Source organism: Hyaena hyaena, unplaced genomic scaffold (assembly GCF_003009895.1).
Source record: "Hyaena hyaena isolate Hyena2069 unplaced genomic scaffold, ASM300989v1 scaffold_841, whole genome shotgun sequence".
NCBI lineage: Eukaryota > Metazoa > Chordata > Mammalia > Carnivora > Hyaenidae > Hyaena > Hyaena hyaena.
In genome coordinates, this window is record NW_024081474.1 from 586,600 (window position 1) to 603,124 (window position 16,525).

At 39.4% G+C, this 16,525-nt stretch overlaps 1 protein-coding gene and 1 pseudogene across 2 annotated transcripts in view; both read left to right on the top strand.

Annotated features, from left to right (window-relative positions):
- The first annotated feature begins 455 nt into the window (after positions 1–455).
- Positions 456–16,525, top strand: part of AGTPBP1 (ATP/GTP binding protein 1) — a 157,325-nt gene continuing 141,255 nt past the window's right edge. The window contains exon 1 of one of the 2 annotated variants that reach the window (XM_039219812.1): positions 456–625. The gene's annotated coding sequence lies outside the window, so the exon portion shown is untranslated. Of the gene's footprint in view, positions 626–747; positions 810–16,525 lie in introns of those variants that run through there. The other variant, XM_039219813.1, reaches the window with a different exon arrangement.
- Positions 1,250–13,854, top strand: LOC120222115 (annotated as a pseudogene).

The following is a 16,525-nucleotide window of genomic DNA, read 5'->3' on the forward strand; positions in this document are numbered from 1 at the left end:
TGCACCAGCTTAGTTCCGGAGAAAGGCGGCAGCTCTAATTGGTAGCGTACAGGAAGGTAAACTGCATAGTGGGAGCCGCCCGCCGACCGGTTCGGTTCGGTTGGCCGCTGGCTGCAGTGACTGGGCCTGCGGCGCGTGCAACCCCCCCCCCCGCCCCCGCAGACCCCTGCCGCGCCTACCCCGCAGCACAGCACCTAAAGCCCGCGCGCGCGCCCCGCCCTCCCTCCTGCGCACGCTCCCTCCTTACCCACGCGCGCTCCCCGAGTCCCACCCCCGCTCCGGCTCGCGCGTGCCCCGCCCTCCGCTCTAGCGCGTGCCCAAATGGCCCGCGCGCACGCGCATTCCGTCCTCCCCGCCGCCGGGCGCGCGCGAGCCATCTGGCCCAGGGCGTGCGGTGGGCGGGGCGCCGCGCTGACGTTGCCCGGGATGCGGGCAGGTTCCGCCGCCGCCACCGCCGCCACCGCCGCCGCCTCCGCCTCGCCTGCCACTGGGGTTTGTATGAAAACACCCGGCGGCGGGCGGCGAGTAATCCGCCGTGCTCCCAGAGAGCAGCTGCAGGCGCTGCCGACGTCGAGCCTAGTGCCGCGGCTTTGCCCAGTCCCTGCCGGCGCCCCATCCTGAGCGGGTGAGCGCTTCGCCGCCGTCCGCACGTTCGGGCGGGCCGCTCTTCGGCCGCGGCTTGCCCGCCAGTCCGCCTCCCCTCCGCAGTCTCCCGGCCACCGAGTCCTGGGGGCGGGAGAGGCGAGGAGGAGCGACCCAGCGCCCGCCGCGGTCTGCGTCCTGGGACCCCTCTGCCCCTCACCTGACAGGTTGTGTAACGCGTGTCTCTTGGGGGGAGTGGACCGGAGCTGGAGGAAAACCTTCAGGAAACCCTGAAGGTTTGGGGCTTTGGCTGGCATCTGGAAAGCGCCCCCCCACCCCCGCGACAGTCGGTGACCCCCCGCCTCATTCCCCGGGGGAGGGTGCCCAAGGCGGTTTCAAGCATCCTGTGCCCGAGACCTGCCCTTTTTCTGGAGCTGGGGTGCAGCGCGGAGCAGAGCAGGGGGGCGGCGGGCCGGGGCGGGCACCCGCCCTGCCTCCCCACCCAGCCCGGCACACACCTTGCTTCGCTGTGTGGGCGTGGTGTGGTGTGACATTGGCGGTGGCTAGGTTTGCTTCCTGTCAGAGGGTGGTTTGGCCTGAAGTGTGTTTTCTGTTTACAACTTGTCGCCTTTTGGGTTTGATTTGAATCTGAATCAGATCGCCCTAGATGACAGTGCAGAGTTTCCTTACAGCCTGCCTTCCTGAGTCGCGGCTTCTTAATTGCAAGTGTTTGAGGACTCCTGCAAACCCCATCGTTAGTACCAGTGCAGTTTTGAATCTGTTGGTTTCCTGGGCATTTACCCGTTATAGAATGGAGTTTTTATACAGCTTGGCATAATCGATATGAATGTTGATAATTTAAAGGCCATTTCTTGTTTTGATACAGATTGTTCAATCAAGTGCTTGAAGGTCCAGCACTGCTGATGAGCTAATATGTTGTAACACTTAGGGGCTTTTTTTTTTTTTTTTTTGGCAGTTTTAATTCCTTGTGAGTGTTTTCTTTTTCTTAAGGTGTTGAAAATTGTAGCAGTGTTGAATTATAATGCGTGACAATTTATAGTTAGAAAGGACTTGATCAGTCTTCTTGATCACTCATTTTTACTTTTATGTCGGTATTGTAATCTTTATGTAAAAAGAGCTATCACTTTAGTAACCTGAACTCTGTCTTTTTTCTTGAGAAAACTAGAAAGCTACTTTTGTAATTAGACAGTGAAATGTTTTCAGTTCAGTAGGCTAAAACAATAGTTTATTCAAGGCACTTTAAATGGTAGTATTTTAAAATATGTGCCAAAATACTAATCAAAACCAGATAAAACCCTGGAAGATATGTAAGCATTTCCTATAATTGCTGTGATTAGTCCTATAATTGCTGTGAGATAGGGATATCTTATCTACTCCTTATTTTCTTATTGTAGTATGACTTATTTAATTTCCCATTCTACCTCGCTTGAGTTAAATTCCGCAATGAAGTTATAAGTTTGTTTTTAATGACCTCAAAAATCTGCCTTGAATTAATTGCTTCTACACTTAGAATTGCAGTCTCACTCTGAAGTTTGTAATGAAGGGCGTAGACTTTGAGTTCCTTTTGTTATTAGCCAACACTGCCGAAACATTTAAGTGTTTTAATGTAATCTAAGCTTTTGTAGAACCAATTTTTATAAATCTTTTCCTATTGACTTGAATTGAGGCATTATTATTCTCTTTGGAGTAGTCTAGCAAGGCTCTTTGTATAATAATGGTTCTTATCTCTGCCAGCAGAGGGAAAAGAGATCCAAATGTGAAATTACCTAATTTGTATTAGATTCTACATTTTGGAATTTGCAGTAAATCTCCACAGTATTCACCTTCCAGAATGTATTCTTGCTTGAAGTCGCACAGTACCTGGAAGTTGAACAGCGTATCAGTAGTAATGGATGATATTGTCAGAGGGTTCTTCAAATTGGGAACCTCCCTTAGGCAGTGGGTCTTGGTGCCAATAACAGAAGTTGCTAAGAGTAGGCACCGAATTTTAAATTTTATATATTACTGTTGGTTCTGGTGTCTGTGTACTATAATGCAGTGGCTGAGGAACTGGCTTCAGAGCCAGCTTGGCTGGGTTTGAATCCTGGCTTTGCTTCAGACAAGTTATTTATCATCTTTGTGCTTCAGTTTTCTATATTCCAAAAATGGGGGTAATAATGGTTATATCCTTAACATCTTGAATAATAAAAGAGTTAATACACATAAAGTGCTTAGCTCACAGTGCCTGGCACATGGTAATTGCTCCGTAAATATTACTGCTACTGCTTTTTCTCACTCTTCCAAGGGGTCTAGTAAGCTGAAGAAGGACTTTAGGCTGATGGAGCTTGATTACTGTAGAATAATTCCACTGTGACCCATTCACTCCTTTGGGGCTAAATGACAGCTTAGTCTCACTGTCCTGCCTTGGAAGTATGTAATTTAGTTTTAAATAGAACAGCTAGACCCTGAAAGCTGGGTGTGCTGAGAAGCTGCTCGTAGAGGTGCTGAAGTATCCATGTCCGTCCCTTCTGACAGAACCTTGGATTGTCTCCCTTGTGGTGGTGACTGCTATTTTAATCACCTGTTTCTGAGTTGTGTTTCTTGGACTGTCATGTGCTGCTATCAAAAATACTATGTATCAAACTGTTACTAGGTATATATGTCTTTATCTGATCAAGATATTGCACATTCTTTTTTTTTTCTTTACTGGTGTTACAGAGTGAGGTTAGTTTTGATTTGACATTGTACCTTTTCAGCTTTCATGGAAGTTTTCTAGGAAAGTTTTTTTTTAAATTAATGATTTTATGTACTTATTGTTCTTGGTTTGCAGGGATCTGATGTTAATACTCAGTTGTTTAAATCAGTTGTTTTCAAACTTTTGAGTTCAGGACCCTTTTACATTCTTAAACATTATTGCCTACCCCAAAGAACTTTTGTGGATTATGTCTATAATTATAATATTATAAATTGAAATGTACAACTTTTATTACTTAAATGTGATAATAATGTCTTAATATAACATTTTTAATGAAAAATTACTATCTTTTAAAACAAATAAGGCAATGAGAAGAGTGGTATTATTTATATTAAAAAATGTTCATTTATTTTGAGGGAAGGGGAGGGGCAGACAGGTAAAGAGAGACAATTCCAAGCAGGCTCCACGTTCAGCATGGAGCCCAGCATTGGGCTTGATCTCACAACCATGAGAACATGACCTGAGCTGAAATCAAGAGTTGGACACCTAACCAACTGAGCTACTCAGGTACCCCTTATTTTATATTTTTGTAAATCTCTAATGTCTAGTTTAATAGAAACAGCTGAATTGTCATCTACTTCTGCATTCAGTCTGTTGCAATATGTTTTTTTGGTTTGACGTATATAGGAGAAATCCAGCCTTACATACATAGTTAATGGCTGGAAAAGGAAGGGTATTTTAATAGCCTTTCCAGATAATAGTGGATTTTCTTGTTTGGTGGTACATCAAAACTCAACATGTGTTGGTTTTCTAGTTATTAGTAATATGGAATCTGATATCATATCAATGGATTTTTTTCATAATGTTATATTAAAATCCACTGGCCTAAACTTTGAATGGATCTTACATGCCATGGTCATTTGTAAGTAGTGGTTCAGTCAGTTATGCAGATCTTCCAAATGTTGGCACATTTCCTTATTAGAAAATCACATTTGTTAATATCACCATTTATCCCATAAGAAACAAATTATTGGGAAGCTGTCCAGGTCATGACATGATGGCGGATGTGAGTTTTCCAGAAATCTGATTTTTGCTTGAAAGCTCAAATTTTATCGTTGGCAAGAAATATGACTGCCAGTTGTTTCCTAGAAGTGACAGGCAGATTTTGTTCATCTATGAGAGAACTTCTGCCAGAAGACCCAAGTCTGAATAACTGTGGTCATTCTTTCAAGTAAAAATGGTATTTCATGAAAAAAAGAGGCTAGTGAAAGCTCTCCATTCAGTCACACAAGTGCTTTACCTTGAGACACCCATCAACTATTCTAATTCAGTATGTGGCCAGAAATGATTTGTGTATACTTGGCATTTTGTCATACAAAATATTAAAAAGATCTGTATTGAAGGGCTGTGATTTAGTAAAATTAATTTTTACTATTTGAAGGACTTTGTTTTGAGGGTTTTTTTTCTTTTTTCTTTTTTTTTTTTTTTTTAAATAGCTGCTGGTACTTGATGGTGAAAAATACAGTGACTAATAGTGCAGTTTGGTGCCAGTACCAAAAGTTGTTCCGAGGTGCCAGGTTGTTATACATCATTGCTTTTGTACCTTACTATACATGTTAATACAGTTAAAACGGCTAGTAATACTTTATGTTATTATGAAAATAGTTTTGGCCTTGCAGACCCCCTAAAAAGTTGTCAGGACCCCAGGTGCTCATGGACCACATTTTTGAGGACTTCTGGTACATCAGCAGATTTCTACCAAACTTTGATTAGGAAGGGAAGTGGTAGTGGCAATTACTAGTTTGTTTTTGCTTCAGTCTTTAAGATTTTAGGGCCCAGTGAAGGCCATCTTTAAATTTTTTTTTTAAGCACAGTGAAAGCAACTTACTTCTAGAAAGTTGAGGCTCTTAGGGGTTTTAGTCAGATGCTGATATGGGGGAATTGTAGTATTAGTAATCTGAAATTATGCTATCTAAAAACAGAAGATTGGGGAGTATGTGTTCAATGTATCTAATTTGGGGGGATTTACATATTAGATAAATAGTGAAGTCACAGTGAAAGCTCAATTGATGTCCAGCTCTTAAGCTAAAAGAAACATCTTAGCTTCCCTTCTTAATCTCTGTTCATTTCTCACTTAATTCATGCTGAGAGTGAACCATCCTAAGGAGAGGTACTCAGCATTTGCTCTCTTTGCTTCATGTCATACCTTACCAGGAAAATGACTTAAGATTATGAAGGTTATAAGGAAATATAGGTAACATGGGGAATAAAAGTAAGGTTCATGAAAAACTTAGGATAGAATAGTGGTGATAAAAATGTGAACACTGTCTGCATATAATAAGTGTTTAATAAATTGAAAAGAATAGTATTTTTGACAAGAATTCTCCAGACTTTTTCATTTATTGTAGGCACAATTTCTAGTTGCCTATATGTAGAATTGATGTTGGGTAAGACAAGACAGCAAACCTCCTTGATGAGCTTCTCTCCTAATTGCAAAGTAAGAAGATTTGACTCCCAGGTGATCTTTGAAGCTTCCTACAACTCTAGAGTTTTAGGTTTTTGTTTTTATTTTCTTTGCCTGTTGAGAACATCTTTGTCATTTCTTAATTCTATCTCATCAATTTGAATTTGTGTTTTCTTTTGAAACTTATTTTTCCCAATTCTTAACATTGATTTATATTTGTATTTTTGGTTCATACTTTGATAAGTAGAATCATACAGTATTTACCCTTTTGTGATGGGCTGTTTCATGTAGCATTGTCTTCAGGATTCATCTGTTTAGCATGTATCAGGATTTCCTTCTTTTAGGGCTGAATAATATTCCATTGTGTGTATATACCATATTTGTTTATTCATCTGTCAGTGGACCTTTGGGTTACTTTTACCTTTTGACTATTGAGAATAATGCTGCTGGATACATGGGTGTACAAATACTTCTTTGAGACCCTGCTTTCAGTTCTTTTGGGTCCATATTTAGAAGTGGAATTGCTGGGCCATATGGTAATTCTATTTTTGAGTAACAACTGTACTGTTTCCATAGCAGCTTTACCATTTTATATCCACACCAACAGTGTATGAGGATTCCAGTTTCTCCACATCCTTGTCAACACTTGTTTTCTGGATGATTGGTCTTTTTTTTGAGTGGGGTTGGGGTGGCCGTTGGAACCATTCTAATGGGTGTGAGGTCCTAGCTCACTGTGGTTTTGATTTGCATTTTTGCTGCTGAATTTGCTTTGTTGCTATTTCACTGAGGATTTGTACAACAGATTTGTATGAACAAATCCCCTATTTGTTCATAGAGGATATTGATCTCTAGTTTTCTTGTAATGTCTTTGTTTTGCTTTGGTATGAGGGCAGTGCTGGCTCATGGAAAGAGTTAGGGAGTGTCTCCTTCACTTCAGTGTTTTGAAAGAATTTGAGAAGGATTAGTAAGGTTCTTTAAATGTTTGGTACAGTTCACTAGAGAAACCATCAAATATGGGGCTTTTCTTTGTTAGGAAGTTTTTGATTACTCATCCAGTCTCCTTAATAGTTATGAATCTATTCAGATTTTCTGTTTCTTTGTGATTTCGTTCTGGTAAGTTTTGTGTTTCTAGCAATCTGTCAGTTTCATCTAGGTTATCCAGTTTGTTGGTGCACAGTTAATAGTATTCACTTAAAATCCTTTGTATTTCTGTGGAATCAGTAGTACTTGCTTTCCTGATTTTAATAATTTGAGCCTTCTTTGTTGTTTTTGTAAGCTTACTAAAAGTTTGCCAATTTTGTTGATCTTTTTAAAGAATTATTTTTTCTTGTTGATTTTCTTTGCTTTTCTATTCTCTATTTTGTTTATCTCTGCTCTATTCCTTATTATTTCCTTCCTTCTGTTAGCTTTGTGTTCTCCTTTTTTAGTTCCTTAATTTGTTAGGTTGTTGATATGAGATGTTTCTTTTTTTATTTTTTTTAATGTTTATTTATTGTAGAGAGAGAGAGACAGAGAGAGAGAGAGAGCGAGAGAGCACATCAATTGGTGGGGGGAGGGGTAGAGAGAGAGGGAGACAGAATCTGAAGCAGGCTCCAGGCTTTGAGCTGTCAGCACTTCATCTTGTGGTTGGAGAAGTTACTTTGTATAATATCTGTCTTTTAAAGTCTATTCAGACCTTAATTTGTGGCCTAAAAGATGATTTATCTTGGAGAATGCCCCCTTAATTTGTGGCCTAAAAGATGATTTATCTTGGAGAATGCCCCATGTGCACTTGAGAGAAATATATATTCTGTTGTTAGTGTTTTATATGTGTCTGTTATCTCTAGTTGGTTTACAGTGTTATTCAGATCCTTTACTTCCTTATTTATCTTAGGTCTGGATGTTCTTTCCAAGACTGACTGTGGGATATTGAAGCCTTCAACAATTGTTGTAGAAATGTCTATTTTCCCCTTTAATTCTTTCAATTTTTGCTTACTATGTTTTGATGGTCTGTTATTAGTTATGTGAATGTTTATAATTGTTATATATTTTTGCCATCTTAAACCTTTTATTAATATAGACTGTCCTTTGTCTCTTGTAATATGTTTTTATTTAAAGTCTCTTTTTTTCCTGATGTTAGTATAGCCACCCTGCATTGTTTTTGGTTACTATTTGCATGAATGTCCTTTTCTGTCTTTTTACTTTCAACCTATTTGCGCCTTTATATCTAAATGAGTTTCTTGTAGAGAGCATATTGTTTATGTTTTTTTTAAAATCCATTCTGTCAATCTTTGCCTTTTGATTGGAGGTTTTAACCCATTTAGATATAAACTAATTACTGAAAAGGAGTACCTTTTTTCATTTTGCTATTTAAAAATTTATTATTTTTTTTGTTTCATTTTTATAACTGTCTTTGGTTTGCCTAAATTTATTTTTTATTTACTTTAGTGTTTTTTTTGTTTTTGTTTATTTCTATATGTTTTTTTTATTCCTTCATATCCTGCATATTTTGATTTTTACTGGAGCTGACTTTGACTGTGATACTTTAAACAACAAACAAAACTGAAACCATTTAATGGGCTTCTCATAGGTTCGAGGCAAGAAAAATATGTGTTTTAAGGTAAGAATTTTAATTTCAGATATCACCTATATACACTTAAGAATTTTGACATTTGTTTAAATCTAAACATAGTTGGAATTTGAGTCAAAGGAAGAATTCTATTAAATAATTTAGTTGCATTGAAGTGTGGTGTGATTCTGCTCCCCAACAATAAAACCTTATTATTTATAATATAATTAAAACATCACATAGCAAAACAAATTAGACCTTGTGTAAGTGCTGGAACATCTTTGTGGAGCAGCATGTGAACTATCCAAACTTGTGTTTTTAAAGAGGATGCATGATGAAGAAAGGTAAAAGGTATAACTTACAGATTTCCTCTTATCCACAATTTTTTTGTTAAAATTAAGGACAATAATATAGGTGAAAAATTTGCCTATTTGCAGATTGGACTGCAACATTCATAAACTACCATTGACCTTGAAACAACATAGGTTTGAACTGTGTGGATCCACCTGTCTGCAGGTTTTGTTTGTTTGTTTGATAAATATTGTATATAAATGTATTTTCTTTTCCTTATGATTTTATTAATATTTTTTCCTCTAGCTTACTTTATTGTAAGACTACTGTGTATAAAACATATACATACACATGCAAAATATGTGTTAATTGACTGTTTACATTATTGGTAGTAGGCTATTGATAGCTAAACTTGGGGGGAGTCAAAAGTTATATGCATAGTTTTGAGTGCATGGGGGTCTGTGATTGTTCCACCTCCTGTGTTGTATAAGAGTCAGGTCTAATCATTGAATGCCATATGAATAAGCTAACTAGATGAAAATATATACTCTAATAATAGCAATTCAGAGTAGGTTAATATATATGGATATGTATATGTAGACTGTGTCCAATATATGTATTTCTATGCCTATTTCTATGATTTTTATATGCCTTTTGCTGGGAATGTTACTTCTCTTTCCTTAGACAACAGATATTGTTTACCTTCTTCCCTTAAAGTTTCTTACTTTTCCTTCAAGAATGCTGCCAAGGGTATGGTAATAATCTTTGGAATGTTTCTTATTCAGTAATCAGAATTTATAATTACACTGACATAGCTGGTGTGGGGGAATAGTAGCTTCCTGTGTTCTTGAAAAGTGGTTTCTTCTTTTCAGATCATGAAACAATTAGAGAAAGCTGACAAAAGATGATGCCTTTTCAATGTACTTGTTTCCCAATTCCCCAGAGTAGAACCAGCTACCCAGAGATCTTCTTTAACTGCAGTCTTGCCTTGTCCACATCCACTCCAATAAGAACAATGTCTACTATTTAACAGCACAGGTAATCATTGTTGACTAGTGCAGTGTTTCCCCAAAGTTTTTAAACAATGGCAACTTAGCCTAATAGTGTCTTGTAGGGAGGCCCATTTGTGGACAGATGAGAGTAAAATAATGAAGTTGTTCTGGTTGAATAGGAATAGAACCAGGTTGTTTAGACAAGGCAAGTGAAAAGGGAATCAGATTTTCTGACTGTATTTAAATGATTTTATGTGAATAATGTATGTTTCTTTGCATTTTTTTAGCAGTGTGATTTGAAATACATTAAAAACCATGTATATCTGCAAAGCATATATATTTAGAATATACAACCTTAACTTTGGTGTGTGTGTCAGAATTTCTGTTATGGCTTGTTTGTGGAATCAAAACTAGGGCAGGCTTACGTGGATGAAGTGTGTTTATGCCACTTACTGACTTGCCTGATGGGCTTGATTCTAGGCGTAAGCCAGTGACAGCTGAGGCCTTCAGTTTTGGTTCCATGGGCTCTGCAACTAGTTGAGAGCAAAAGATCAGGAGAATCTAAAAAAAAAAAAAAAAAGTCAGAAAATCCAATACTTTTCTTGAGCTAGAGTATATAAAATTGCTTGTTTTTTCTTATGTGTGGGCTGGGTTGAGTGAGTTGATCTTGCTTATGTGATTTTCTGCCAAGGTCATAGTCCCACATTTAATTCAAGTTCAAGCCACCTTTAAATATATATAAAAGTCAACTTATACAGACACTTTCCCCCATTTAAGGAAATGTGTACTGGGAATTTTTTCAAATGTATAGCATAGCAGGGTTGTGTTTCCCGCCCCCCCTAAAAACCCAGGTGGGTCAGCAGTTTTGCTTTTATGTAAAAGGATATTGTATTCTATCATGGCTATCAGGCACTGAACTACAGAGGGTGTTTAAGCCCTTAACCCTAATTTAAGGATAGATTGAATTAGGAAGTTTCTGCAGTGACTAGGTTTTTTATTTTTTTTAGCAGCTTTATTGAGATATAACTCACATACCATACAATTTTCCCTTTAAAATATGCAATTCAGTGTCCCTTAGTAGATTCACAGAGCCATCACCTCAGTGAATTTTAGAGCATTTTTATTGCCCCCAAAAGAAACCCCACGTCCTTTTAGTGTGTCTCCTCCCCCAGGCCCACCCCATTCTTTTCTAGTCCTAGATGAGCATTAATCTACTCTCTGTATAGGTTTGCCTATGCTGGATATTTCATACAAATGGAATCATATAATGATGTCTTTCATGACTGGCTTCCTTTTATTTAATATATTTTCAAGATTCATTCAGGTAGCATATATCAGTCCTTTGTTTCTTCTTATCATTGAATAATATTCCATTGTATAGCTATACCACATTTTATTTAACCATTCATTGGTTGGTGGACATTTGTGTTATTTCCACTTTTTGGTTATGAATCATGCTGCTAGGAACATTTGCGTACAAATTTTTGTGTGGATATAAATTTTCATTTCTTTGGGTATATATTTAGAAATGGAATAGTTGGGTCCCATGGTTTCTTTTTGTTTAACCTTTTGAGGAGCTGCTAGACTGTTTTCAAAGCAGCTGCACCATTTTACATTCCCATCACCAGTGTATGAGGATTCCAGTGTTTCATATCTTTGGTAATGCTTGTTATTATCTGTATATATATATGTATATATATATTTTTTTATTATAGCCACGGTAGTGGGTGAGAAGTGGTATCTCATTGTATACTGTTTCTAAATAGTAGTTAAGCATAAGAAGAATGGTAGTACTTTAAGATGGAGTTAATTTTATAATTAAAGTATTTAATAGGCTGATTTCAGAATGTAGTTATCCAAATTCATTCTTAACCCTGGCTGTGGTTAATTAGTATCATTTGCTAATTAAAAAAATGATGTCATAGATTTATCTAATCTCTGAAGACATGGTACAATTTTTCCTTACAAAATGCTTTATTAAAAAAGAAAATTGAAGTTTGAGTTGCAGAGAACAAAATTTACTTTAGATACCTTAGGCAGAGAAAGTTTGTTTATGTTAGAGTACTAGGTAGTTTATTGGGATATGTCAGTCTGTGTCCAAACAGGAAATAGAAACCACACAATAATTTAACAGGGAAAGATTAATATAAAAAATTATTACTAGGAGCACCTGGGTGGTTTAGTTGGTTAAGGGTCTGACTTCGGCTAAGGTCATGATTTCGCGGTTTGTGGGTTTGCCCACATTGGGTTCTGTGCTGACACCTCAGAGCCTGGAGCCTGTGTCAGATTCTGTGTCTCCCTGTCTCTCTGCCCCTCCCCCACTTGTGCTTTGTCTGTCTCAAAAAATAAACTATTAAAAATTATTGACTGTAACAGGAATTGGAGAGTTGAGGGATTTATCAGCAAGAAGTAAAGACAACTCTTAAAGAATATTGGGATAGCTGGTTACTGCCCCGAGGGCTGAGATAGGGTGGGCCCCTCTCCCCGAAACTGAAGGCTTGTTGAAAGAGGCAAGGAAGGCAAATAGTTGTGGTGTGTCACTAGTGGAATTTGCTCAGTGTTCACCACGCAGGGTGCCAGGGAAGGCTGTTCATGGGGAAAGGTCTCACCAGAGACCCTTGCTGCAGAGCAGCTTAGACTCCTGTTGGAGAGGTTCCATGTGCTGCAGGAGCCTGCTGCGGTAGAAGCCATCCTTGTAGGAATGGGTCCCAGAGACCTGCTGCAGCCAAGTGAATATCCCGGAGCCAGGAAACAAAATCCTTCTCCTCTGCAGTGTCTTTCCAGTGCCCTCTTGACAAAGCTTAATGTCTTGCCAGCTGGCAAAGAAATGAGTTTTTTAAGCGCACACATCCATTTTCACAGAGCAGGCAAAAGTGGTGAATTTAAAGATGAGGGGCAAGAAATCAGTATCTGGCACAGGTTTTAAGTGGTTTACAGAATTGTTTGGAGATTTAAAGAAAGGGATTCTGAGTTGAACTTTAAGGAAGAACTCCTAAACCTCTGCACAAAACTGAGAAACCAAGGGACATATTGTGTCTTTTATGATTAAGAGACCTTTGTCTAGTTGTGAAATTGTTTCCAGATCTTCATTACTAGAACCACAATGATGTTTTAAAATCAGGGAACTGTTGGCTTCACAACTGGGGATGCTTGCAGCTCTTGGCATCTGGTCTAGCTTCTTTCAAAGTGTTTCCTGTTCATGACATTCTCTGCAAGTTCAGCTTAGAGGGTGAAAACTGGTTGGTGAAAGTGTATACCAGTTTTGATGCTCAGTGTGATGCTCTGAACACTGAAATAGCCATCGAAACCAAAGGTGTGGATGAGGTCACCAGTGTCAACATTTTGGCCAACCTCAACAATGAACAGAGACAGGATGTTGCCTTCCCTACCCATGAAGGACCGAAAAGGAACTTGTATCAGCACTGAAGTCAACCTGGAGACCAATTTTTGGGGCCTATTGCAAACACCTGTTCAGTATGATTCTTCTGAGCTGAGACCCTCCATGAAAGGTCTGGGGACTGATGAGGACTCCCTCATTGAGATCATCTGCTCAAGGACCAGCTAGGAGCTTCAGGAAATTAATAGGGTCTACTAGGAAATGTACAAGATTGATCTGGAGGTCATTGTTTCTGACACATCTGGTGACTTCTGCAAGCTGATGGTTGCCCTCACAAGGGGTAGAAGAGCAGAGGATGGCTCTGTCATTGAGTATGAACTGATTGACCAAGATGCCTGGGATCTCTGTGATGCTCGAGTAAAGAGGAAAGGAACTGATGTGCCCAAGTAGATCAGCATCAAAACAAGTGGAGTGTGTGACACCTCCAGAAAGTATGACATACTGGAGAGCATCAAGAAGGAGGTCAAAGATCTGGAAAATGCTTTTCTGAACCTGGTCCAGTGCATTCAGAACAAGCCCTTATGTTTTCCTGACTGTATGACTCCAGAAAGGGCAGAAGGACTCATGATAAAACCCTGATTAAATCTTTAAAAATCTTAAAGTAATCTCTGCACCTAATGTGGGGCTCGAACTCATGACCCTGAGATCAGGAGTTGCATTCTGTACTGACTAAGCCATGGAGCTGCCCCAGTAAAGTCCTGTTTAGAGTCATGGTCTCTTGCAATGGACATGTTGAAAATTCGGTCTGAATTCAAGAGACAGTATGGCGAGTCCTTGTATTACTGTATCCAGCAAGGCACCAAAGGCAACTACCCAAAAATGCTGCTGTACCTGTGTGGTGGGGCTGACCGAGGCCATGGTAGCATGAGCATCCAGGAATGGTGATCCTTTGTTTCCAGCTAACAGTTCTGAAAGATAGCTTGCGACTAACAGTCCCTTGTGCCCATCCCTGCCAGGGTGTTGTTAGCACCTTTCCTCAATTTTTTTTTTTTTTTTTTTTTTTAGTATTTAGTTTTTGAGACAGAGTGTGAGCAGGTGAGAGGCAGAGAGAAGGGGGGACAGAAGATCTGAAGGGGGCTCTGACAGCACAGAGTCCAATGCAGGGCTGGAACCCACAAACCGTGAGATCATGACCTGAGCCTAAGCCGGACGCTTAACTGACTGAGCCATGTAGGCGTTCCTGTCCGCTTTTCATCTTTATTTCAGTTGTTTAAGCATTGCCTGCCTCTCATGTCTATTCTCTCCTTTTAGCCAAGGAAGTGATCATTCCAAGGAGTTGGAAGTGAAATTTGAAATGTGAAACACTTTACCTCATGTACTGTGTGATAAACAGATGAATAAACTGAATTTTTACTTTATACAAAAAACCATGAAACTGTGGTGGTCAGGAGGCTATGGTGATCAGGAATGTCCTGCTATACCTAACTGGCTGTAGAACCACACTGGACCAGGGCTGGTTATGGCCTGCACCAGCCCTGTCTACTGGCCTTTCTCTATTTTTATTCCCCAAAGTGTCCATGAAATAATTTTAAGGTCTCAGGGAATTCCTCCATAAAAATGAGAACATCTACAGCTGTAATAATTAGATATGATGATTGTTCTTCTAATCAGTTCATTGGTGAAGGAGAGATCTTAGGTTTTTTTTTTTTTTTTTATTTTTATTTCTAGGAGAGAGAGAGAGACAGTGTGAGCAGGGGAGGATCAGAGAGAGAGGGAGTCACAGACTGAAACAGGCTCCAGGCTCCGAGCTGGCTGTCAGCACAGAGCCCGACGCGGGGCTCGAACCCACGAACCGCGAGATCATGACCTAAGTGAAAGTCGGACGCTTCACCGACTAAGCCACCCAGGCGCCCCGGAGAGATCTTAGGTTTTAAATGGTATGAGGTGACTACTTCCTGACTTTGACCAGATGCTATTAACAATAGTTTACTTGTCATGTACTCACAGCCTGGGAGAGGAGGATACTGCATGATGCCTCATGGGGGTTGCACTTGCCAGTAGAGTGAACCTGTCACAGTGGCCACGGGAGGCAGGCTCTGTAGTAACAAAAGGACTGCCCTCATGGGAGGATGTGATTAGTGTGAATAATTCTGAGGGCTGGCAGGGCAAGGCACTGACAGCCTCAGGACTGAGTGGGCTGCAGCTGGCTGAGCTGGTGGCGGCACTAGCTGGGTGGAGAGCCCTTCTGCTAGATGGGATTGCATATGGCGGGACAGTAGGTCTTTAGGGTGCTGTGAGGCTCAGAGTTGGCAGGGCTGCACTTGAAATTTTAGGTCTATATAATAGTACCCCAGTCATGATTGCTAATGCTCTTTTGAAAGAGTTTATTTTTCTGTGCATCTGTTTATTGTGGCTAATTAATCTGCCCTTTTGTGTGGGTCTCCAGCCCCACAAACAGTATGAAGTTGAATGTGAGTTAGTGATGCAGGTAGGAAAAAACAGGTTTTCCTTTCCTTAAATTTTCCACTTTATTTTTTTACTTCATACAAGTAGGCACAGGATTCTTACTACAAATTTTTATTTACTACATAAGACATTAATATATTATGGCTTGTGGCATATAATGTATACACGAGTAGGTTTATTTTTCTTTATTTAAAGCATACAAAAAAGACTTTAATGTGCCTTACATGAAAAGCAAATAGGATGTTAAAATTAGCTTACCATTCTGTAAACTAATCTTTCTTCCTTTTATGATTTTTAAAACTTCATCTGGTGAAGATAATAAATTTCTGTTAAATAACTGACCTAAGCTAAAATGGGATTAATTTTTTTAGTCTTTTTTTTTTTTAAACGTTTTATTTATTTCTGAGATAGAGAGAGAGACAGTGTGAGCAGGGGAGGGTCAGAGACAGAGGGAGACACAGAATCTGAAGCAGGCTCCAGGCTCTGAGCTAGCTGTCAGCATAGAGCCCAACGTGGAGCTCGAACCCACGGACCGTGAGATTGTGACCTGAGCCAAAGTTGGACGCTTAACCAACTGAGCCACCCAGGCGCCCCGGGATTAATTTTTTTTCAAAAGATAGGCTTGATAGACCTAATTTAAGTAAATAATGTAAGCTAATTTTATATTGCAGTAAAACATATCTAATATAAAATTTGTGATTTTAGCCAATGTTAAGCGTTTGATTCAGTGGCATTAGTTGCATTCACAAAGTTGTATCACCACTATTTCTGAAAATTTTTGTCACTGCAAACAGACACTTTAATTATCATTAGACTGTGATTCCTTATACCCTCGTCTCAACCCCTCGTAACTTCTAATCTACTTTATATGTCTATGAATTTGCCTATTCTAAGTTATTTCACATAGGTGAAAGCATATGATATATGTTGCGTTGTTTCTAGCTTATTTCACTTAACATAATATTTTCAAGGTTTGTGTCATAGCATATACCATACTTCATTCCTTTTTATAGCTGTATAATATTTCATTGTATGTATCTACCACATGTTGTCCATTCATCTATTAGTGGACACCTGGATTGTTTCTACCTTTGGCTATTGTGAATAATGCTTCTGTGAACATTAATGACAATTATCTGTTCAAGTTCCT